General features: G+C 39.1%; 1 protein-coding gene across 2 annotated transcripts in view; it reads right to left on the minus strand.

Annotated features, from left to right (window-relative positions):
- The window catches only part of CFDP1 (craniofacial development protein 1), a 116633-nt gene that overhangs the window by 48619 nt on the left and 42804 nt on the right, over positions 1-25210 (minus strand). The window lies entirely within an intron of this gene.

The following is a 25210-nucleotide window of genomic DNA, read 5'->3' on the forward strand; positions in this document are numbered from 1 at the left end:
TCTTAGATTCACTTGTTGATGCATATTTGTTCTTCATAATTTGTATCTTTACCTTTTTCTTCTTCCTTCTCTTCTTAAAGGATACCTTTCAGCATTTCATATAATACTGTTTTGGTGGTGATGACCTCCTTTAGCTTTTCCTTATCTGTGAAGCTCTTTATCTGACCTTCAATTCTGAATAATAGCTTTGCTGGATAAAGCAATCTTGGTTGTAGGTTCTTGGCATTCATCACTTTGAATATTTCTTGCCACTCCCTTCTGGCCTGCATGGTTTCTGTTGAGAAATCAGCTGACAGTTGTATGGGTATTCCCTTGTAGGTAACTGAGTTTCTTTCTCTTGCTGCTTTTAAGATTCTCTCTTTGTCTTTTGCTCTTGGAATTTTAATTATGATGTGTCTTGGTGTGGTCCTCTTTGGATTCCTTTTGTTTGGGGTTCTCTGTGCTTCCTGGACTTGTAAGTCTATTTCTTTCACCAGGTAGGGGACGTTTTCTGTCATTATTTCTTCAAATAGGTTTTCAATATCTTGCTCTCTCTCATCTTCTGGCACCCCTATAATTTGGATGTTGGTACGCTTGAAGCTGTCCCAGAGGCTCTTTACACTATCTTCGTATTCTTTTTTCATTTTGCTTTTCCGGTTGGGTGTTTTTTGCTTCTTCGAATTTCAAATCTTTAACTTGATTCTTGCATTCCTCTGGTCTGCTGTTGGGAGTCTGTATAATATTCTTCATTTCAGTCAGTGTATGCTTAATTTCTAGTTGGTCCTTTATCACAACATCGAGGGTCTCATTAGATTTCTTGAGGATCTCACTATATTTATCGGCGGTCTCACCAGTCTTTTTGAGGGCCTTACTAAATTTATCGGCGGCTTCTAGACAGTTCTTGAGAGACCTTAAAAGTGTAGTTTTGAGCCGAGGCCGGTTTGGCTCAGTGGATAGAGCGTCAGCCTGCGGACTGAAGGGTCCCAGGTTCGATTCCGGTCAAGGGCGTGTGCCTGGGTTGCGGGCACGTCCCCAGTGGGGAGTGTGCAGGAGGCAGCTGGTCGATGTTTCACTCTCATCGATGTTTCTAACTCTCTATCTCTCTCCTTTCCTCTCTGTAAAAACTCAATAAAATAAAAATAAAAAAAAGTGTAGTTTTGAGCTCTATATCCAGCATTTTGCCTTCCTCCATTTCTGTCCTGTTTGTCTCCACATTTTATGCTTTCTTGGTGCACCCCCTAGTGGTCTTTGTGTGCCGTCTTGTTGTAGTTAAGCCTTGATTGTTGTAGGTAACACTGGGGTGGAATTTGACCTCCAGGCCAACTGGCTGTGAGAATCAGCTGTGTCTGCAGTGGGAGAACTTCTGTCCTCTAGGGAAGTGCTAATCTAGCCTTTGCCTGAAGCTAACCAGCAAATGCCTCTGTGCAGTGCTTGGGCAGGGCGGGTCCCAGGGGATCAACAGGGTGGGCCAAAGGAGCAGTTATGGCTGCTCTCAGTCCCGTCTCCAGAGGCTCTGCCTCTCAGTGTCCCAGTGACCGCTGCAAGTACCTCGGAAAGAAAGCTGCCCTTGAGTTCCGACCAATGCCAGACAGTCCCGCTTCTCCTGTTTGAGTATGGGTCCCCAGAGACTTGCCTGGAACTTGAGCCCAGAGTCTGAGACTCCCTTCTGACTGAAAATGACAACCGCGCCCTCAGCCGCCAGGCCGCTCCGCACGCACCTCCGCACCTTAGTATTTTACTTCCGTACTCTGAGTCTCGGTATGCTTTTCTCTTTCCTTCTTGTTGTAGAATTTCCACTTATCCAGCCTCCTGTGGTTCTGGGTGATGTCCGTTCCGTCTTTTAGTTGTATTTTTGAAGTGGTTGTGCGAGGCAGCATTCTCCAGTGTTTATCTATGCCGCCATCTTGATTTCTCTCTTAAATAAATTTTTATGTAAGTATTAATAGCTGTAAACTAGGCACATTTCAACACTAATTGCCTGCACATCCACCTGGACCACATACCATCAGCTACAATTCTCCGACATGGCTGCTGTTCTCGACTGTGACCTACAGTTCTTAGTCCAAATGCAATTCAAGGCTATTAATAACCCTACGGGAACCCAACTGGTTTTGCTATAATACTCAGAAAGACATTCTTTTGTACTGCTGAACCTGGCATCTACCTTGAAGACAAAAATCATGAAAGACTGAGCAATCATCGCACTGTCAAAAAAAACACAGGTACTTTCTCTCCAAAGTAAGTGACTGGTTGGATTAGCAGAAGGCTTAAAGCAAAATTCCAAAGTAAAACCTCTCAGCTGGGGAATTATAAGCAGAACTCCTGTTATTTGGCATTGCTCTGGCAATGATGCCTTGGGAAGGCTTGTTTTGCAACAAATTGGAGAAGGTTTCAGTAGCGTACAGGGAAAAAAGACATGGTTTCCCAGTCTCCCCTCTCAGCCCTGAACCAGCGATGCTGACACTCCTTCCATAACTCCACAAGAAGAAAAGGCAGCCGAGGCACTTCATGAAGGAGGCAAAGCTGTTGAGTTCCCTTTCCACTCCTTGCTTTGCATTTGCCACCATTTCTAAGGCTCCCTTTATGTGTTCAGTTGATTGCTCTTCTCAAGCAGCCAGCTCAGGAGGCAACGCGGTACAAAAGACCTGGCTGTAGGAATCAAAAGGCCTCAGTTTTTTAATTCTGCTCTAGTCCTTAGCCTGTCTCGGCTCCTTTCCCATGGTCTCTTTCACATCTAAATCTCTAGTGGCATTTTCTTTTTAAAAAGTCCTAATACTTGTATGGCACACACATTCCAACCTAAATACTTCAAATATGCACTTCAGGTACCTGAGTATCTATCACAGGCCACACCAAGGGTGTTAGCCGTTGCCAACACCATGTCACAAAATCTAATGCCAGGACCAATCTGTGGCATGGTATGCAAAGGGTTTTATAATCCCCAGTTGACACCAGAGTTTACTTTTTACTATAAGATGTAGGAAATAGTGGTACTTCCTAATGGTTACTGTTGTATAAAAATCTCAGACTTATTGTTTTGAAAAACTGCTACTCGCTATTGTCACAAATCCATGATGGCACTTCCATTTTTTACTGGGATCCTTCCCCACTCTCCAGGAAGAAAAAGTCACAACAGGAACTTATGTGTATAAACTCTGCTATGTCCCTACCCCACAACAGCTTTGGCAAAAGAAGAGTGTTTTCTTTACCAGATGACTCATTAACAGAAAGACCATAAAAGTTTGTTTAATTAGAACAAGAAGCCAGGTAGTAAGAAGCTCACTCACTGCTGGCTCATCACTTCCCATCCCCCGCGTGGCTGTCAAAGATAAATCCAGTTACAGTTCTGACCAAATCCGGTAGATCAGCACACCCACTCTCTAATCTGCACACAAAAGTAGAAGAGGCATTCTTTCTCTACTCTTGAGAGAAGAAAAAATATTTTGAGGTTAGGTAGCTGGGTGAAGGGTTAGGAACCCTCATCTTTACTTTGGGGGAAAATGTAGGTCTGTGATTCTCAATCTTAGGTGACTTGGGCACCTTACAGAACATCTGGCAATGTTTGAAGACATTTTTGGTTGTCACAACCTGGGGAGGGGAGAAGAGGTATGACTGGCATCTAGAGGGTAGAGGCCGGGGATGTAGCTACACATCCTGTAACTCAGTTCTCCACAACAAAGGACTATCCAGCCCAAATGTCAGGGGTGCAGAAGTTGAGAAGCCCTGCCCTAGGTGAAGTGGTATTCCCTCTGTCCAATGGGAACAACTCTCTAAATCTGCTGCAATGTGGACAGCAGTCTCCCTGATAATGCAGTCTGAGCTCCTTGAAGAAAACTAGATTTAAAGTTGGGTCCATCAGAGAACATACCCTACAAGTCCCAATTTCTGGTTGTTGTTGGGGGAGATGGAACTGGCTTTGTCCTCGGGAAAATAAAAAAAGTCTAAATTTAGACTCTACTGCATAACACTAAGCATTCCTAAATACCATTCAGCAAAAACCCTTTCACATCTTAGCTGGTTGGAGAACAAAATGCTCACGGCACTAGATAGCCAGTTTCCTCTGCATGTTCTTCTCTCTTGTTCAATAGCAGTTCCTTTGTTGAGGATTCCACCTCTGAGCAGCCCTCAAGTGGCCTGGGAACAGCCTGGCTATGATTCCCTCACACTAATGTGTTGAGTCCATTTTTTTCTCCAGCAAAAAGGTGCTGATCCACATCATGTAGATGAGAAACAAATGCTAATGGAACTGTTCCAAGATGGGAAGGAATTTTAGAGAAAATATATGTATATGACAAAATAGGAGCAATTCCCACAATCTTTAGTGGAGCACAAGGCCCCAGAGCACATAAGGGAAGCCTGGGAGGGAGTTCATGATTTCATCACTAGCTCAATTATTTTAAAAGCTTTCAAACAGAAATTGAGCAATAAGCTTTGCAACTGCCTTAGCTAGTAAACTAAGTAGAACTCTCAAAGGTCGCCTGATGAGCTGAAAATGATCAATATCCTAATAGTGACTAACCCTACCTACTCTCTTTCCTGTCATACTACTGTAAATCAGTTAATCAATGAAAGATTATGCAAAGCAGATTTCGTAAGGAGGCAAAGCAAAGAATAATTTGGTGGATAATTTGTTAAGTAGCCTGGGCAACAAATGAATATGCAGCCATTTGTGGAAAAATTTTAAGGCATTTGTTTAATTATGAGGAGATTTTAAGAATCTCTAGTATGAAACAGTTTTCCCCTTATTTCAAAATTAAAGCAGCATGAACAATTTTAGAGCTACTATTTAGTGCAATTATGGTATGAAAATGAGCTATAATAAACCACAGTTACTTAAAACCCAATGGACCAATTGTCCGGCTGTTGGATGAAACTAACTAATCTCTAGAAATAGTGCCCAAATTCTAAAACTAATGAAAACCTTGCCCTGTTGGCATATATAGGCTTTGGGTGCTATGCATGTTTTTCTTCATTGCTATTCACAAATATAAAAAGAAATCAGGATAATGATTGCACAAAAATGTGAATGTACTAAATACCATTGAATTGTACCCTTTAAAATGGTTAATTTTATGTGAATTTCACCTCAAAAAGAAAACAAAGAATCAGGAGTTAAACCCTTTTAATTGCTTTAAAAAGCAAAATCATGGGAAGTATGCTAATTAGAAAGATACCTATAAAATCCTATCTAATAATAGACAAACAGGGTAATAGACTGTACCTTCGCTACGCCTCCCATTGGCTAATAAGCACAATATGCAAATTAACCACCAACAAAGATGGTGGTTAATTTGCATACCTAGGCTCCAAGGGGCAGAGTGAAGACGGAAGATGGAAGGCAGCTCCGGCCGGGGCCGCAAAGACAGAGGACGGAAGGTGGCTCCGACTGGAGTGAAGGCCTGGGTCCTGGGTGCCGGAGGAAAACCAGTGCCGGCAGCCAGAAGGGAAGGTCTATTGCACGAAACTCTTCGTGCAACAGGCCTCTAGTAATGGTATAATTGATGACCAACCATATTATAGCTCATGTTTAGATGTTTTATTATAGATGTATATTCTCATGAGGAAAGCAAAAAAGAAGGAAAGCTGAATGAAAAACTACTTAAAATAAATTTTTAGGATGAAAATAATGATCCTTAAGAAGAGCCCAGAAGCAATGTTATTTAGAAAGAACATCCCCCAAAGCTGAGAGTTTGGTAATAGGAGATCATGATCATTTGTTCCTATTGTGATTGGTTTGAGGTAGACCAATGTGGAAGCTCAAATAAGAAATGTAATCAAGTGAACTTTAAGATCTGAGGAAATGTTGATCCCTTTAAGACACATATTATTTAGTCTTAAGTTGGTGTCCAGCTGCCGCAAGACCTGGTAAGTAACCAGTGACTGCACTGAGGCTGCACAAGGGAATAATCAAGGTCTTCTTGAGATGAAATCTGGAGGTTTCCAGGTCTCTACCCAAGAACTCGGAACATCCATTAAGAGAGAATAACAGAATTGGATGACAGTGTGAACAATACTGAGTGACAGCTCAAATGTAAATATTCAGTGTTCACAATACATCCCCCACAAGGACTCACCTTTCATAAATTTCACAGTGTTTACTAGTATCTACCTAGTGTTGATAACAGAAAGGTGGTAAAGTCATGTCCTGGATTCTGACATAAAAGTTCCTGGTGAAATGTAAATTAAGTAGCCCAAGGACCAGGAATGTTAACTTGCCAAAGTTATCTGGGAGTAAATGCTCTACCACACATAGTATCAGATGGATAGATAGGATGAAGGAAGCCAAGAATAAACTATTATGTTTCTAGATATTCTACAAAACTTGCCACTTAATAAAAGTCAACACTCCCTGCGAAAGAGATGGGTATACCATCCAGACTCTACTCCATTCCTTTCCTCTAAGGCAGGACTGTGCTGACTAATAAAGACTTGAAAATCCAGTCAGTAGGACTTCCCCACCTCACCCTCGAAAAGTGATTTAGCTATTTTGGGAAAATGCAGATGGTCTCATCTATGCTTCCTATGTAACAGGAAACAGTTGCTGCCACAATATGTTCTGGGAGCTCAAGTTCAGTAATAAGTGTCAACACTCCTTTATTAGTATCAATAGAACACTAATGCAAAGTGACCTGAAAAACTTGAAAAACAAAGCAATAAAAAAAGATCGATTTAAAGGGGAAAAATACTAACTTTACAGTGGAGAAACTTATCAATCCACTCTGACCAAATGATAAAAGTTAACATCACCAGTAAAATATTACCATGTGTGTTAAGAAGGGCATGCTATCTCTCTGGCAGTCTTTCTTTCTTTTTTTAAAATATATTTTTATTGATTTTTTTACAGAGAAGAAGGGAGAGGGATAAAGATAGAGAGGGATAGAAACATCGATGAGAGACATTGATTAGCTACCTCCTGCACACCCCCACACTGGGGATATGCCCGCAACCAAGGTACATGCCCTTGACCGGAATTGAACCTGGGACTCTTCAGTCCGCAGGCCGACGCTCTATCCACTGAACCAAGCCAGTTAGGGCACTGGCAGTCTTTCCAAACAACCACAATCCCAGTCTCATCATGTGAAAACATGAGGCAAACTCAAATGGAGAAACATTTTACAAAATACTGTACCTGACCAGTATTCTTTAAAAATGTCAAGGTCATGAAAAATAAAGACTTAGAAATTGTCACAGATTAGAGGAGACTATGAAGACATGACAACTAAGTGCAAAGTGAAATCCTGGTTTGGATGCTGGAACACAAAAAGTGGGAAAACTGGTGAAATCCCAATAAAGTCTGTTGTATAGTTAAAACTGTGGTATACTGCAAGTTGTTTTTCCCTTCGGGTTTACCTTAAATCAAACTCTATTGAGGTAACAATTTATTGCAAGCTCTTTTTTTTTGATTGAGATATAATTTGGTATCATAAATGTACTCTTTTAAAGTGTTCATTTCAGTGGTTACTAGTATAGTCACAAAGTTGTAACTAGCCATCACTACTAATTCTAGATTTCCACTGGCCCTCCCTCTGCCAAAACAAACAACCCCTGTACCTATTAGCAGTCTCTCCCCATTTCTTATCCTCCCTAGCCTCTGACAACCATTATTCTACTTTCTGTCTCTATAGATTTGCCCTGCAATCAGGCAGGCAGGTGAGCAGTTAGGAGCCAGCAGTCCTGAATTGTGACAAGGATGTCCGAGGGGTGCTGGATTGCAAGAGGGTGCGGGCGGGCTGAGGGGCACCCCCGCCCCCATGCACGAATTTCATGCACCAGGCCTCTAGTTACAAATAATGCTGCTATAAGAGTTACCCATTTGTCCCAGTACCATATGTTGAAAGACTATTCCTTCCCCACTTAATTGTCTTGGCTGCCTATTCAAAAATCAACTTACCATACATGTGAAGGTATATTCTGAACTCTCAATTTGGTAATATTGATCTATATGGCTGTCTTCAATTTGATTACTGTACCTTTGTAGTAAGTTTTGAAATTGGAAAATGTAAATCCTCCAACTTTTCAAAACTGTTTTGGCTATTCTGGGTCCCTTGAGTTTCCAAATGATTTTTAGAATCAGCCTATCAATTTCTACAAAGAAGCCAGCTGAAATTCTGAGAAGAACTAAACTGAATTTGTAGATCAATTTTGGGAGTACTGCCAACTTAACAACATTGTTTTCTAATCAATCAACATAGCTGTCTTTCCATTTATTTAGATCTTTTTATTATTTGGACAGAAGTGGCCCAGGACCTGTGCTTGGCTTCTGAAGTGGGGGCAATCTTGTGGGACTGAGTCCTTAAGCTGTGAGATGTACACAAACTCTAAATAGTGTAAGATTTGAAATAAATCGTTGAACACCCAGTTGGTGTCTGGGGAATCAGACAACTGGTTGTTGGTGTTAGAAAACACCTCAGAATGAATGTACAACATTTTGCTTATCCATTCGTCAGTTGATAAACATTGGGTTGTTTCCACTTTTTGGTTACCATGAATAATGCTGTTATGAACATTTGTATACAAGATTTTGTGTGGACATATGTTTTCAGTTTTCTTGAGTATATACCTAGGAGTGGAACTGTTGGGTCATATCGTAAATCTATATTTAACTTTTTGAGAAACTGCCAAATTCTTTTCCAAAGATGCTAGATACAATTCTACATCCCACCAGCAACATAAGGGCTTCTTTCAATTTCTCCACACCTTCACCAACACTTGCTATTTCCATCTTTTTTATTAAAGCGACCTGGTAGGTATAAAGTGTATATCATTGTGGATTGATTTCCATTTCCCTTATAAATAATTACATACAAGCTCTTTTTAAAATTGTGTTATTTTAGAATTACTACAGATATTTAATTGGATACAACTTAAGTAAGGATAGCCTTAAATCACAGAAATCCTTACCAGAAACCACAAAAACACATAGGCATAAAACACATTCATTGTGGGATTGTTTATAATAACAAAAAACTAGAAACAACCCAAATATTTATCAAAGAAAACTAAATGAAAAACTCCGGTACACTCAGACAATGAAATAGCTTCCTTCTAAAAGATAAAAAATTAAAAAGAATGAGGATACTCTCTAAAGTACTACTATCTGCATATAAGCATAACCAATGGACATAAGACACTGGGGGGTAGGGGAGGCCAGGGGATTGTCAAGGGCGGGGGAAAAAAGGAGACATATGTAATACCCTTTGTAATACTTTAAGCAAAAAATAAATAAATAAATAAAGTACTACTATCAATTGACCTCCAAAATATATTATGTGAAAAAAGCAAGGCAGAGAAAACTGTATATACTATAGTACTGTTAATTTAAGGGGAGATAAATGTTATCCTTTTTTTTGTTAACAGAAAGAGAAACCATTAAAAAGAAAAACTCCAAGTGACTTCAGAACACAGTCATTTGGCTATACATTTTTAGTGAAATAAAGACCGAAAACCCAACTTAAACTTTTTATAATAATCATTCTTGTTGGCAGACATATCAATATAGTCATTCTGAGACTTTTGTGTGTATACTGTAAAAAAAGTGATATTCTATAATTCCTGTTGTGTATTCTCAGTTTATGAAGATAGAAACTCCACATATAAGATAATGTGAGGGTCCTAAAGTAGAAATTTGATTTAAAAGTAGTAAGTAGTGCCCAGCCAGCTTGGTTCAGTGGTTGAGCATTGACCTATGAATCAGGAGGTCACGGTTCAATTCCCAGTCAGCACATACCCAGGTTGCAGACTCAATCCCCAGTGTGGGGCGTGCAAGAGGCAGCCGGTCGATGATTCTCTCTCATCATTGATGCTTCTATCTCTCCCTCTCCCTTCCTCTCTGAAATCAATAAAGATGTATTTTAAAAAATAGAAGTAGTAAGTAGTATTACTTTTAGAAAAACAAAACAGCCCTGGCCGGTGTGTCTTAGTTGGTTGTCCCATACACCCAAAGTTTTCAGGTTTAACCACCCCTCTCATCAATAAAACAAAAAAACTGAACTCTTTGCTCTGCATACTGAAAAGTCCTTGGGACAATGACCAACTCAGTAGCAACTAAAACTCCTTATCCCCAGTGTCCTGAAATAATGTTTCCCATTAAAAAGCACTAGGTTAGATAACTGATAGCAGGTCTGGGGGAGGAAATGTAAAAAACAAGCCTGGAAAATTTTGTCATACCAGAACATGGAAGCTATCAAAGACAATTAGGGTCATTGTCAAAAGGGCTTATGAACTTACTTAAAGTACTTACTGACCAGATGAAACAATTTGATGCAATGCATTGAAATAACATCAAATGTTTTTATTCATGAGTTATAATAAAAAATACCAATTTGTTATTACTAGAGGATGTTAGTAAATCAACTCATTTTGAAAATAGGTAAAAAAAATAAAATCAAGCATTTAGCATTTATCCTATCTTTCCTACAGGAAGCGGAATCAAACAGATGAGGAGAGGTTATTATACAAGTATTACAGCTAATAAATGAGGAAGGAATGATGTCACTGCTATAGAATACTTGTGTCCCCCCCTCCCCCAAATTCATGTTGAAACATAGTCTCAATGCGATGGTAATTGGAGGTGGGGCTTTGGGGAGATGATTAGGTCATGAGGTGGAGCCCTCATAAAAGTAATTAGTATGATTTTTTTTAAAGTATGATTTAAAAAGAAGCCCTAGAGCGCTGGCCGGTGTGGCTCAATTGGTTGGTGCGTAGTACCATACACCAAAAGGTGGTGGGTTTGATGCCAGGTTTTGGGTTCGATCGCCGGTCAGGCATGTTTGGGAAGCAACTAATCGATGTTTCTCACATTCATGTTTCTCTCTCTCCCCCTTCTTCTCTCTAAAAACCAATCAATAAAAAGAGACCCCAGAGAACTTGTCCCTTCCACCAAATAAGGACAGTGAGAAGAGAGCCATCCATGAGCCAGGAAGCAGGTTCTTACCACACACTGAATCTGCCTGCGCTTTCATACTAGGATAATAAAATGTTAACATTAGGGGAAGCTAAAAAGTATATGGGGACTCTGCATAATTTTAGCAACTCTTCTGAAATAATCTATTCAGAGTATCCAATATAAAATTACTCCAAAATAAGAATTTTATAAAAACAAAGAAGTGCCCTAGCCGGTTTGGCTCAGTGGATAGAGCATTGGCCTGCGGACCAGAGAGTCCCAGGTTCGATTCTGGTCAAGGGCATGTACTGCGGTTGCAGGCTCCTTCCTGACCTGGGCCCTGGTCAGGGCGTGTGTAGGAGGCAACCTATCAATGTGTTTCTCTCACAATGATGATTCTCTCTGTCTTTCCCTCTCTCTTCTACTCTCTCACAAAATCAATAGAAAAATATCATTGGGTGAGGATTAAAAAAAAAAAAGAACAAAGAAGTAACAAGTAAAATGAATTTCTATATACCATATTTCCTAGTATAATTGTATTTGTAATTAAATAAATACAACTTTATTAAAATGAGGTTAATTTATTAAATGTTAATTCTTAAAATAGTTACATTTTTTATATTCTATTTTACAATTTAGGAAGTGAACATAAAGCACTTCTGCTGAGAGTGGTGACCTCCAGGACAAGCATTTGTGCAACTGAGTTGCAAGCTAAATAATCTGCTTTATCCAGATAAACTGTGGTTATTCATATTGCATACTTGGCAGACATTTTCTCATTTCTGAAAAGTGAACGAAGTCAGTTTGTCATTTCAAGGAGAACGACTGACAGTATCTGCTGCCAATGATTAGTTCTCAGCTTTAGAATTTTGGAAAAATCGTATCTACCACTGTGAGCTGGACAGCTTCCCAATACTTAAAGACTTTCTGATAAGACTGGCAGTAATATTAATGTATGTTGCTTATTAACGAAATTAGTCAACACTGGATCTGTATAACTCAGTGAAATAGTATTTTCCAAATGACTAATGCATGGTGTTATATATCATGCATATTGATTAAAAAAAATTTCTTTCAAAGTGCAAGTGAGACCAAAGATATTAACGTAATAGTACAAAAAGTTTATTGATATGGTTTTAGATTCCACATTGCAGCTAAACTTTAAGAAACTGCCACTATTCATATTTTAGTATAGTATCATAGGATGATTTCCAAAATTATTTAAAAAGTTATTAAAATACTTTCTTTTCCAAATACATACCTGTGTGAGGCTGGATTTTCTTCATATAATTCAACCAAAATGACATATCAAAACAGACTGAATGGAGAATCAAATCTGAGAATCCAGCTATCTTCTAATAAGCCAGACATTTAAGAAATAAAAGTATGCCCGGCCAATGTGGCTCAGTGGTTGAGCATTGACCTATGAACCAGGAGGTCATAGTTCAATTCCCAGTCGGGGCACATGTCCCAGTTGTGGGGTTGATCCCCAGTGGGGGGGGTTGTGCAGGTCGCAGCTGGTCAATGATTCCCTCTCATCATTGATATTTCTGTCTCTCTCTCTCTCTCTCCCTTCATCTCTTTGAAATCAGTAGAATCATACTAAAAAAAAGGTAAAATTATAATACTATTCTTCTCATTAATTTGGGGGGAAATAGTTATTTATTTACATTATATTAACATGTATTGAGTTTGTTAATGTTATTGAAAAAAGAATAAATAATTTAAGTGGTTCTGTTTTAATTTTTATAGTATACCATAAATGAATTATAACCTACTCAATAATTCTGAAGAATGCAAAGAAGTCCTGAGAACAAAAAATTTAAGAACTGCCAATATAGGGTAATGTGCACACAGCTCTTTTTTTCCAATAGGAAATAGAAAAAGTAAAATTCTTATTAACAGGGAATAATTCACACCACTGGTTCCAAAATAGCAAAGCTCTGCAGAGGTTGATAAGCTTTAAACTGGATTAAGTGTTGAATTTTTAGTTAGTCTGTGCAAATTCCACCCCCTCCAAAAAAACCCCACAAACATTTAAAGAGCAAAAAATAAGACAAAACAACAATAAAACTACCAATTCCCATGCTTTGTATGTGCCAAACCATTAAGCCAGTCTTTCCTGAGACTTTGTGCTTGAGCAGCCTGTAAGCAGTTTCCCTGATCATCACCACCTCTACCTAGTGTTAAAACACCTCCTATCAGACTCTCCTATCCTTCCTCCCTAAGCAAAACTGGAAACACATTCAGGACCATTAAAAATAACTGGTTTTGAATTCAGAACAAAAGGATAACAATCTCTGGCTCAAAAGGGATGTGCTTTGCTGTCTACTTGACCAAAGTCTATTTCTGTGAGTGCCAGTGTTTCATAAGTAGCATCTAAAGTTTTCAATGTTTTGTTTATTGTGCTATCAAACCTCACATTTGCATTGCTAATGGCGAGACTAGTTTTCTGTTTGGCTGAATACTGTATACTTTCTATCTTTTCAAATGCTGATCTCCCAGCAGAGCTTGGAATACCTGTTTTGTGACTTACCCACACATACCTCTTACCACATCAGATAAAAGATGGATTCTGGAAAGAGGTCATTTCAGAAAGTAAACACAAGGGTCCTTGTACTACAATACAGTTTAATTTCATAGACTTGGCGACTTTAGGGTGGAAGGCAGGAAAGGGCTAGAGCAGCCGTAGGCAAACTACGGCCCGCAGGACGGATTCGGCCCGTTTGAAATGAATAAAACTAAAAAAAAAAGACCGTACCCTTTTATGCAATGATGTTTACTTTGAATTTATATTAGTTCACACAAACACTCCATCCATGCTTTTGTTCCGGCCCTCCGGTCCAGTTTAAGAACCCATTGTGGCCCTCGAGTCAAAAAGTTTGCCCACCCCTGGGCTAGAGACATCTCTGAAGAGAACAATGCATCTAATTAGTCTCAACCCCTGATTGAGTGTTGAGTCAGATGACTGGGTAGTGAATAAAGTTCCTTGAAGTCAAAGTAGTGGGATAAATTTTAAATCCACGCATTAGATAAATAAGAGAAATCCTAGGGGCATCCATGTGAGAGACACATTGATTGGATGCCTCCAGCACTCGCCCCAACTGGTGTAGGGGATGGAACCTCAAACCTTGACTGGGAATAGAACCTGTGACTCTTCAGTGTGTGGCTGATGCTCTAACCATGGGTCCACACTGGTCAGGGCTAAACAATCCTATATAATAAAGAGGGAATATGCGAATTGACCATCACTCTGCCACAAAGATGGTGGCGTCCACAGCGAAGGCAGGGTTCCCACAACAAGCCTTAACTAGCAATCAGCAGGGACCTGAGGCTGCGCATCCCGCCCCCCACCCGCGTGGGGCTGGACGGGGGACCTCAGGTCGCACCTCCCGCCCCAGCGCCGGGCTGGGGCCCTGAGGCCGCGCCCCTGCCTGGTGGGGCCGGGGGACCTCAGGCTGCATCCCCCACCCAGCGGGGCTTGACGGGGGACCTCAAAGCGCGCCCTCGCCCCAGCCCAGGCTGGGGGACCTCAGGCCATGCCCCCTACCCCAGCACAGGGCCAGGGGACCCGAGGCTGCACCCCCGCGCCCAGCAGGGCTTGACAAGGGTGGGACCGGCAGGGTCTGAATCTAGTGGGGGGGGTGGCCCAGCCGGGTCTGGGTCTCGCGCAATTCTGAGGCACATGTGGGTGGGCGGGGACTTGACTCTGGGTCCCATGGTGTGCCCCAGACTCTGACAGGAAGAAGATTTTCATATACATTTTACTAATTTTCTTTCATCTCTGACACTTCTATTATAGAGAAAGGGCAAGTAGCAATATTAAAATATTTCCTCTAATTAATTCCCTTTTAACATGCACGAATTTCGTGCACCGGGCCACTAGTTTTTCTTATAAGATCAATTTACGCATGTAGAATTATACCCACTTATTAACTGTGTCAATTAACATAAACACATTATGTTGTGTATAAGTGGGGTCCATGTAACTTTTATCAATTACCAAGGTGTCACCAAAGCCTCAAAGCTACTGAATTGTCCTGTCTATTAAGATTTAAATAAGCCCTAACCGGTTTGGCTCAGTGGATAGAGTGTTGGCCTGCAGACTCAAGGGTTCCAGGTTCGATTCTGGTCAAGGGCATGTACCTTGGTTGTGGGCACATCTCTAGTAGGGGGTGTGCAGGAGGCAGCTGATCGATGTTTCTCTTTCATCAATGTTTCTAACTCTCTATCCTCCCTTCCTCTCTGTAAAAAATCAGTAAAATATATATTTTTTAAAAAGATTTAAATAAAATAGGTTCAATCATCTTAAATATAGGAAAACATGCATCTGGCCACTTTCTTCTGGATATTCTTAGGATCTTTTATCAGTTGCTTCCTGCTAGCTTCAATTTTTTTGGTTATGTTGAATTCATAATCTCTGCTCTGTCTTTCATCTTTAGCACACACTGTTTATACACACAATATTCTATATTGTATATTCGGGCCCCATGATAGACACCAACTCAATTCTGCCACCAGTGAAAGACTGTAGGCCATAACAGACTTTTACAGATTTCAGGATGGAGGGCAAGCAGGGTATTGGCATCAAGGACAGGAGAAATCCCAACCGAGCACTGTAAATGACTTAGAGTGGAATAGAAAATTAGCCATTTTTCTTTTGGGGAGTCCCTGGGAACTTCTTCTCAATTACTTCTTCCTCTGAAGGTCAATTTCAAAAACAAGTGAAAATAAATATTTAGGGGTACTCATATAAATGGTAAAAACAACTGAAGAAAAGTAAGAGAATGATATAAACAAAAATTAAGGTGGTGGTTCCTTATCTCTTTGGAGTTGAAAGGTGATGCAATACAGATGGATACATAGGGAAGTTCTGAAGTTTAGTAATGTTTTCTTTAAGCTGGGCAATGAGTTCTGGGTATTTGTTTTGTTTGTATTTCTTATGTACACATCCCATATACTTTTGTATGCAGGAAATACAATGAATAGGAAAAGAAAGCACTGTCACTAAGATTAGTTTACAGTAACAGCAATAGTTTTGATGGTCACCACCACTCACAAGCTCCCTTGAGTCCAGATTTTTATCTCAAATATTACTTTCACTGGATTCCTTAGATAGGAGATTACTCCATGTCTTAGGGCAAGAAAAAGATAAAGAGTGTTCTGGTAGCCCCCTGGTTGGGTCGCTCAGTTGGTTAGAGCATCGTCCCAATACTCCAAGGTTGTAGGTTTGATCCCCAATCAGGGCACATATAAGAATCAACCAATGACTACATAAATAAACGAAACACATTGAGATTTTTCTCTCCCTCTCTCTCTTTCAAATAATTTTAAAAATATATATTTGTTTAAAAAACAAATAAAAAACAGTGTTCTGGTACTTTCTTGTACTGTCAGAAAACAAAAATACTTTTAGGTCTGTCAGAATTATGCTGAAAGGACAAAAAGTTGCTTAAAGACAATCCTGTTAGTCACTGGAACAATTTGAGCATCAAAAGAAAATAACTATGGTTAACTGAAACAAATTAATTTTGTAAAGCTAATTTAGCATTACAAATGGATGTTCAGAGGGTCTAAAATGGGTTTTTGTCTAGAAAGGGATAGTATCCTCTTCCTCCATCTCATAACACCCAATGGGGAGAATAGGTAAAGACAAAAACAGTAGATATGACAACAGCCTCTCTGTAGCTGACCTAAATTGCCCTTCTCTTTTTTCTATTAATTGCAAAAAATCAAGATAACTAGAAATTAGCTTCTAGTTTTACCCACCAAGCCAAACAGTAATAAATTTCATAATAATTGTATTTATAATGCATTTTATCTGTTAAGCTATTTAGTGTCTAATAAACCAAATTAAATTTTAATTGTTTCAAACTTAAACATTATTTTTTCAATAAATTAAATAACTGACTATTAAACAACCCCAAAAAGTTGGATAAAATATTAAAAAGTTGTATATAAGACTTCCTTTTTGAAAGCAACAGTAAGAAATAACAGTTGAGAATCCACAAGGTTTCTAATTATATCCAACATCTTGAATATTAAGATGCATTTTTGCCTTTCTTTTCAAACACACCACCTATTCCTCAATTTTCTTCCTATAACCATTGATTAATTAATTAATTATTAAAGTATTTACTGAGGGCTTATTTTTAACATAAACTGTTCTAGATGCTGCGGATATAGAGGTAAGTTAAACAAACCAAACTGGGTTCTCCACTGTCCTGTGGCTTATGACTTCAGTATACACTGATAATTCCAAGCAACTACCCGTAACGAGAACTTTCATAGGTGATATTCTGGGTTTAAGCCACAGATTCAGGTCCCCATAAATGCCTCCCAGTGTTACAGAGTTTGCTGCTTTGGGACAAGAAAAGGTACACTGGAACTATAAATCCCATCTCAAAACAGAATGTGAGGTCAGATATACAAAAACTTAGAAAGGGATAATGATTTGAAAAGCTCAGAGAACGAAAACACTTCTACAATACACAATAGAATTGCTAAGGCACCTGTCCTCTCCATAAATATACTGCAGAAAATAACTCTGAACACACGCACATGTTCTCTACTTGGAAGGTTTCTTTATGAATTTCTCATGTCTGTTTCCTCTTTGGATCCCCTGGTTTCCTTGTATTTGTTTTCAGAACCTTTGTTATTTCTTTGCTCCCTTCCTTCTCCTATTCCACTGTGTGTAGCTATGGAATGGGCTGGAAGTGAGGCCTAAGGAAAGCAAGCAAAAGAGCCTGTCTTGACCAATAATTCCCATACTTACAGGAAGTTATTTGTATAAGATGAAAAAACTCAGAAAAGCCCAAGTCATTCTTTCAAGAAGAGGTGCTTTTTGCCATCATCAAACACTTGCAAGTTCCTACAGTGTATGATCTACACAAACTAGGTGGCAACAAATGGAACAGTACTAATCGCTGTCTGCTCCTCTTTCCATTTGTCTGCTCTACAGGCTTCCAGGCAAAAATGTCCTTCATACAAGAAAACAAGTCTCCACAGAGAGCAATGGTTTTGCCCATAACCTATCGTATAGCATCTTTGGCTACAGAGGCAGGGCTAGGCTGCAGCTCTGGGAGTGTTTGATACCAACACTGTACTGAAAAGACCAAGAAAGTGGAAATTAAAATACAGCATAATGCTCTTTCGAAGAACCAACCTCCTGTCTTTCTTCCAGGGCAGATAACCGAGCCTGTTTTGGATTTTCCTAGACAGTCCCAACTTTTTCATTTTACTCCTTAACGTATAAACTACATTTCACGATAGCTGAAAAAAACATGTGGCACAATAATGAAGCCAATTTCAATCTACAGCTGTGAGCTGAGGTACCTTCCAGAAGAGAACTCTCTGCTCTTCATTCCTACACTTAGGAGCAAACTTAAGCTAAAGTTCTGTTTATAAGAGGGAAAATACTTTACTATAAGATGGTAGTTCACTGTGGGCCCTCCTACTAAGGACTATAAACCTTCTGCTCTAAGGGGTTATTTTATATAAAACAGACCTTAATTCTTTTTAAAAACAATGATATTACATAAAACCAGAGGCAAGGGCAGGTGCCCACTAACTAGATCTCAATGGCCGCAGCAAAAATTCCCACTGAGGTTTGTTACTATGGCAGTGGCAGATCCTGTGGCAATGAAGGGCCTTGTATCAGAAAACTGCTGGCTCTGAAATCAGCCACTTGCCTCTGATGACCCAGTGATGAAAGAGCTGAGAATACTGAAAGAACCATCACAAGAAAACAGATGAAACATTTGGCCAACTTCATTTGGGCACAAAGAAGTGTTTGGTGTAATGCTATTTACTCTGGCACTAGTGTCAGGTTTGGTACAAAGCCAAATGAGGTCTTCTTTAAATGTTTATTTTATTTAGAGAAAAACATAACAAATCAAAGAATGAGACAGAGAAGGAAATCTTTATAGCAAACAATAATAACAAAACGCAAAATGAGCACAAAAGAATCATTTTGTGACCCCCTCATGACACTTGCCTTCTAAATTGCTCATTAATACTTACCGCTCATCTAGTGCACAATCTATGGGGACTGGAACAAATGCAGGAAACTTTACCCAACTATCCAGAGCTGCTTAGTACTGATAAATGGGAAACTGATGTGAGTTCCCCAAAGATCCTTATTCATACATTTAATAAATATTTACTGACAAACTATTATGAACTAAATACTAGATTGAAAATAGTGAACAGACCAGATTCATGTGTTCAGGGGGCTAACAGTCTATTGGGGGAGAAGAGAGGTGAAAAAAATAAAACATACATGAAAATCCATGTAATTACAGATTGAGGTAAGAGCTACGAAAGAGCCAAAACCGGTTTGGCTCAGTGGATAGAGCATCGGCCTGCGGACTGAAAGGTCCCAGGTTCGATTCCGGTCAAGGGCGTGTACCTGGGTTGCGGGCACATCCCCAGTAGGAGATGTGCTGGAGGCAGCTGATCGATGTTTCTCTTTCATCGATGTTTCTAACTCTCTATCTCTCTCCCTTCCTCTCTGTAAAAAATCAATAAAATATATTAAAAAAAAAAAAAAAGAGCTACGAAAGAATAAGAAGCTGTGACAGATAATGATGATGGGAACCAAATTTAGATTGAAGAGGTGCCTCCTGAGGCTCTTCTCCCCTCTAACTATAAGCATATAAATCATTTTTTAAAGTCTAAGCACCTTTTTGCCAGAAGGAAGATAAGGGCTTTATTTAATAACTAGTGGCCCGGTGCACAAAATTTGTGCGGGGGGGGGGGGGGGGGAAGGGTGCGTGTCCCTCAGCCTGGCCTGCACCCAATCTAATCTGGGACCCCTCAGAGGATGTCCAACTTGCAATCCAGGACTGCTGGCTCCTAACTGCTCTTCTGCCTGCCTGCCTGATCACCCCTAACCACTCTGCCTGCCAGCCTGATGGCTCCCAACTCTGCCAGCCTGGTGCCCCCCCACCAGCCTGCTCACCCCCAACAGCCCCCCCTCACCAACCTGCTCTCCCCCTGCCGGCCTGCTTGCCCCCAACTGCCCGCTCCCCCTCCCCCCCACTGGTCTGATCACCCCCAACTGCCCTCCCCTCCTTGCCTGATCGCCCCTAACCACCTCTGCCTCAGCACCGCCGCCATGGCTTTGTCTGGAAGGATGTCTGGAAGGTCTCCCGGTCTAATCAGCATATTACCCTTTTATTAATATAGATTAGATAAGGACTTTAATAATTTGCCTTTTAAAAATGATAATTAATGTACAAGAACAAAATTTAAAAGGTATTTGAAAATAATACCAAATTCTCCCTCCCCTAAGACAAATATTGTTATTAATTGCTTAAGTATCTCTCCAGATATATATTAAACCTGCAGTTTTCAAAGTGTGGTCCAGGAATTCCTCAGATCTCTTCAGGCAGTCAAAAGGTTAAAACTATTTTCATGAAAACACTAAGACATTATTTGCCTTTTCTCTTTCATTCTCTCACAGTGTACAGTGGAGTTTTTTAGTAGCTACATGATAGGGGACAATGTCAATACTCTGATGGCTAATGGAAAGTGTAAAGCAAGTATGAGATTTTGGCTATCTTCTATTAAGACAGATATTGAAAAGATTTGTAAAAATTTAAAACAATGCCACTCTTCTCAGTAAATTCTTGTTGCTGTTGTTTGGAAAATATACTTATTTTTCGTAAACATGCTACTTACACTAACATGTAATGAGTTTACTACTATTTGAAAATGTTTTAAATGTCTTAGTTTTAATTTCTAATATAGTAAATATCAATTGATAACAAAAGCTCTTTGGGGTCCTCAACATTTTTGTGAATGTAAAGAAGTCCTAAGAACTGGTCATCAATTACATCATTTTGGTGGATGTTTTCAAGTAATGGGAAGGAAACCAAGTTACTTATTTGCGGCTACAATGTATTGTGGGTTATCTGGCCATCAACATAACACAACACAAATTTCACCATGGTGACTGGTTAGTTGTTTTTCCATATCATCATAAATATTTGATGCATTAACATATGGATTTACTCTAAGCCTATAAAGAGCTTACTACAAATCGTAAAATAATTATAACACATGTGTGATATCTGAAATTGAGTAACAAGGTTAAATACATAAAAAGCTATTTTTAAATGGAATAACAGCAATGTGGAGTAGCTTTTTTGTACTAACCCTTTCACAGTTAGAAAAATTATAAACTCTGGACAAAATATGAAAAACAAATTTTAAAAGCACAAGACAGCAACCAAAACGAAGCAGAAATTGGAGTGAAATCAACACTAAGGAGACAAATGACTCTGAGGCTGAGTTACAGCGCTCTGCCAGTGGGCACTGGCCAGTTTCTATTGCATGAGTGGATAGAACTCAAGCAGAAAACTGCATTTTCATGGCTTGAAGAACAGCTGAAAAATGAGGGGGTAAAATCCCACCTCAATAAGAAGATACACAATTCATAGCCCTGTTCAAAATAGGCAAAACATTTTTAAAGACATTTAATCAAAGAAAACATGCAAATCGCAAGTAAATGTATGAAAAGATCCTCCACATCATTAGTCATTAGGGAAATGCAAATTAAGTACAATGAGGGCCAATGCTTTAAACCACAGAGCCAAAATGACCAGGGCTCAATTAACTATTCTTGAAAAAAGAGGGAGGGGGGAGGGAACAACGACGAATTTTTATTGAGCCCTTCTTTGCCAGAAACTTTACTAAGACACTTCATCTAATTTCATTCTCAAAACAGCTCTATGAGGTAGGAATTACGGTCCCCATATTACAGCTGAAAGACTCATGAAAAATTAGGTTTTGAAGTAGGCAGGACTGGCCAAATCTACTTGCAAAGAAGAAGTAGGCAGTAATATTCATTCTCTTCCCTCTACTTTAAAATACAAGAAGTTCAAAACAATAGCTACAAGAAGGGTCTCAATCTGAAGAGTTTGACATAAAGTTCAGAATCCCCAAATGAAAAGTGAACACAATCTAGTGGTAACAAAATTCAGATGTATACAGTTTTCATTTCTGTTCACGAATAACCCACTACTGGGCAGCAGGAACACACCCACAATTTCAAGACTCCAGCCAAGAGTACGGACTAGCCTCAATAAAAATGTCAACTTATTGCCACAGGATCCAGATCAGTGACCCTCTATCCTGCCTAAATGCACTGTGTAACTGATTATGAACAAAAGACAGGCATAGTTTGAACTCCAGCAGGAGAAATACACTATATTTAAAGGGCCTGCCCCCTCTAAGACTGTTCTGATTATAGTTATGAAGCCATTTTGTCCTCTCCCCAATTCACCCATTCTAGCTGCAATGACCATTTCTATTTAACAAGAAAACTATAATGAGTTTTATTACCCCAAGGAATCCAGTGCCTCTGTTTTAGCTTAAAAGAGTTTTAATGCCCACTGTGTGAAAATATTTTGAACAACTTTCTTCTTCTTTTCCAAGTGTTTCCCTTTTTTGGGGAAGAAATAACCTTCCAAATATTTATAAAACTTAGTATATAGCCAGCCATTTTACACTTACAGTACAACTCAATTTGGATTAGCCATATTTCAATGCTCAATAGTCATATATGGCTACAGGCTACTGAACAGAGGAGGCCTAGAAAGAGATACATTAAACTATTAACTTTCATTTTGTCTTTCATATCTTTGTGCATTGTTTAAATTTTTAAACAACAGCCAGGTGTTAAAAACACACACAAAAAAACAACTAAAAACTAAATGTTTATATATAAAAACTAATTCAAAATAGATTTTAAAAAATCCAAACATGTAAGTCAGAACCATGAAGTTTCAAAAAAAGAAGAAATTTTCTCAACCTTAGAATAGACAGAATTCTTAGGATGCAAACAGCAGTAACAATAAAAGGGAAAAAATTAAACCAATTAAATATCATCAAAACTTAACATTTTTGCTCATCAAAACGTACCATAAAAAAAGAATGGGCAAGACACAGACTGGGAAAAATACTCAGAAACATTTACATCTGACAAAGTACCCATATCCAGGATACAGAAAGTACAAATCAAAAACAGACTGATGAACAACCCAATAAAAAAACGAGGCTGGAAGAGATAGCTCACAAAAGAAGATATACAAATGGCCAATAAACACATGAAAAGATGTCATCATTCTTAGTCTTCTGAGCAATGCAAATTAAAACCACAGGAGATACCATTTCTCACTCAATGAAGAAAAAGGACTGACAACAAATGTGGGTAGGACATGGACCAAACTGGTGGCAGGAATGTAAAATACTAGAATCTTTTGGAGAACTCTTTGGTAGTTTGTTGTAACATTAAACATACACCTAGCAATCCTATTCCTAGGTATTTATTTAACCAAGAAAAATAAGAACGTATATCTTCAAAAAGATTTGGAAATAACCTAGATGTCCATCAGCAAGATGAATAAGTTGGTATAATAATCTCATACAAAGAAAATAAAAAGGAATGAACACAGCAACACAGATGAGACTAAAAAACATTATGCTGAGTGAAACAAGCCAGGCACAAAAGAATTACACAGGTATGATTTAATTTACATGAAGTTCTGGACTAGGCAACACTAATCTATCATAATAAAAATTAGTGATTACCTGAGGAAAGGGTGCAAGGGGATGGGAAAGAGAACCAACTAGAAAGAGACATGAAGAAACTTTCTAGGATAATGAACTTATACTACACTTATTTTGGATGGTGGCTACATGGATTTATACAACTAACTGTCAAAACTCACTGAACTAAATGCTGTTCAATACATCTTTGGAATAGATGCAGATTGAGAAAATAACGAAGTGTGGAGTAGAGAGAACTGTCACTAAAATTCTCTCCATCATTCTTCTTGACATACAAAGACAAGAATCTCTTCAATGTACTTTCCCTCTAGTTTTGTTATTTATTTATTTATTTATTTATTTATAATATATTTTTATTGATTTCAGAGAGGAAGGGAGAGAGAGTGATAGAAACATCAATGATGAGAATCATCTATAGGCTGCCACCTGCACGCCCCCTACTGGGCATGTGCCCTGACCAGGAATTGAACCATGACCTTCTGGTTCATAGGTGGGCACTCAACCACTGAGCCACGCCAGCCAGGCTCTAGTTTTGTTATTTATACATGAAATAAAGGAATACTAATCACAACTAAAATAATATCCTGATTTCTCTGAAATCTTGTTTTATTTATATCTCACCCCTTTCTTGAATATTTTCAATGAATGTCCATAAAACAAAAAAGGTGGCAAAGAAGAGAAGAAACTAAGTATGAGAGAAGATAAATAGAAATAAGACTTCAGCCACAGTTGGTTTGGCTCAGTGGATAGAACTGAAGGGTCTCTTCCCTGCCAACTGAAGGGTCCCAGGTTTGATTCCGGTCAAGGGCACATGCCTGGGTTGTGGGTTCAATCCTCAGTAAGGGGGGGGGGGGGAGTGTTTAGGAGGCAGCCAATCAATGATTCTCTCTCATCACTGATGCTTCCATCTCTCTCTCCCTCTCCTTCCTCTCTTAAGTCAATAAAAATATATTTAAAAAAAAAAAAGACTTCACTCACTCATTTGTGGAATATAATCAAACATAAACTAATGAACAAAAATAAATCCAGAAACACAGAAGCATCAAACAGACCCTCAAACCTCAGAGGGAAGACAGGGGAGGATGAGAGGGGGGTAAGAGATCAACCAAAGGACTTGTATGCATGCATGTAAGCATAACCAATGGACACAGACAATGGGGGGGGCAGGGGGAGTCTATGATGGGAGGTGGGAACAGGCTGGGAGAGGTCAATGGGGGAAAAAGGAGGACATATGTATACTTTCAACACTAAAGAATTTCAAAAAAGACTTCATATGTTCAAGTGCAATTTAGTCAATTTAGTTTCAAAGAAGCAAAAACATGAAGCCATTAAATATGCTCATGATTGAAAGTCCCAGGCAATTCCTCAAAAACTTTTACCCCCACTGCCCTTCTCCACAGTCACTTAGTTCTATATTTTTCTCATAATAAAAGCCATGAGAAAATCCTCCAAGCAACCAAGAGGTAGTCAACCTGAACTGGCTTAGCAATACATAGGCTATCATGCCAAGTGGCATAATGTTTAGCTCACAACTCTGTTGTATCTCCTACAACTATTCCATCTACTCTATGTGGCAACTTTGCTAGTGGTCACAAGCTACAGCCTGAACAGTTTATAATGATGTACATCATATATCAAAATCCCTTATGTACATTTTAACTGGCACCTATGTTAAATGGGAGGAAACAACTGAAGAGTTATCCATAAGGAAACTCAAAGTTAAGTGCAAGAAAGGCTGAGGGAATACCATGTGTTTCCTGATTGGGGAACAAG

This window comes from Myotis nattereri (assembly GCF_964212035.1).
Source record: "Myotis nattereri genome assembly, chromosome: 15".
NCBI lineage: Eukaryota > Metazoa > Chordata > Mammalia > Chiroptera > Vespertilionidae > Myotis > Myotis nattereri.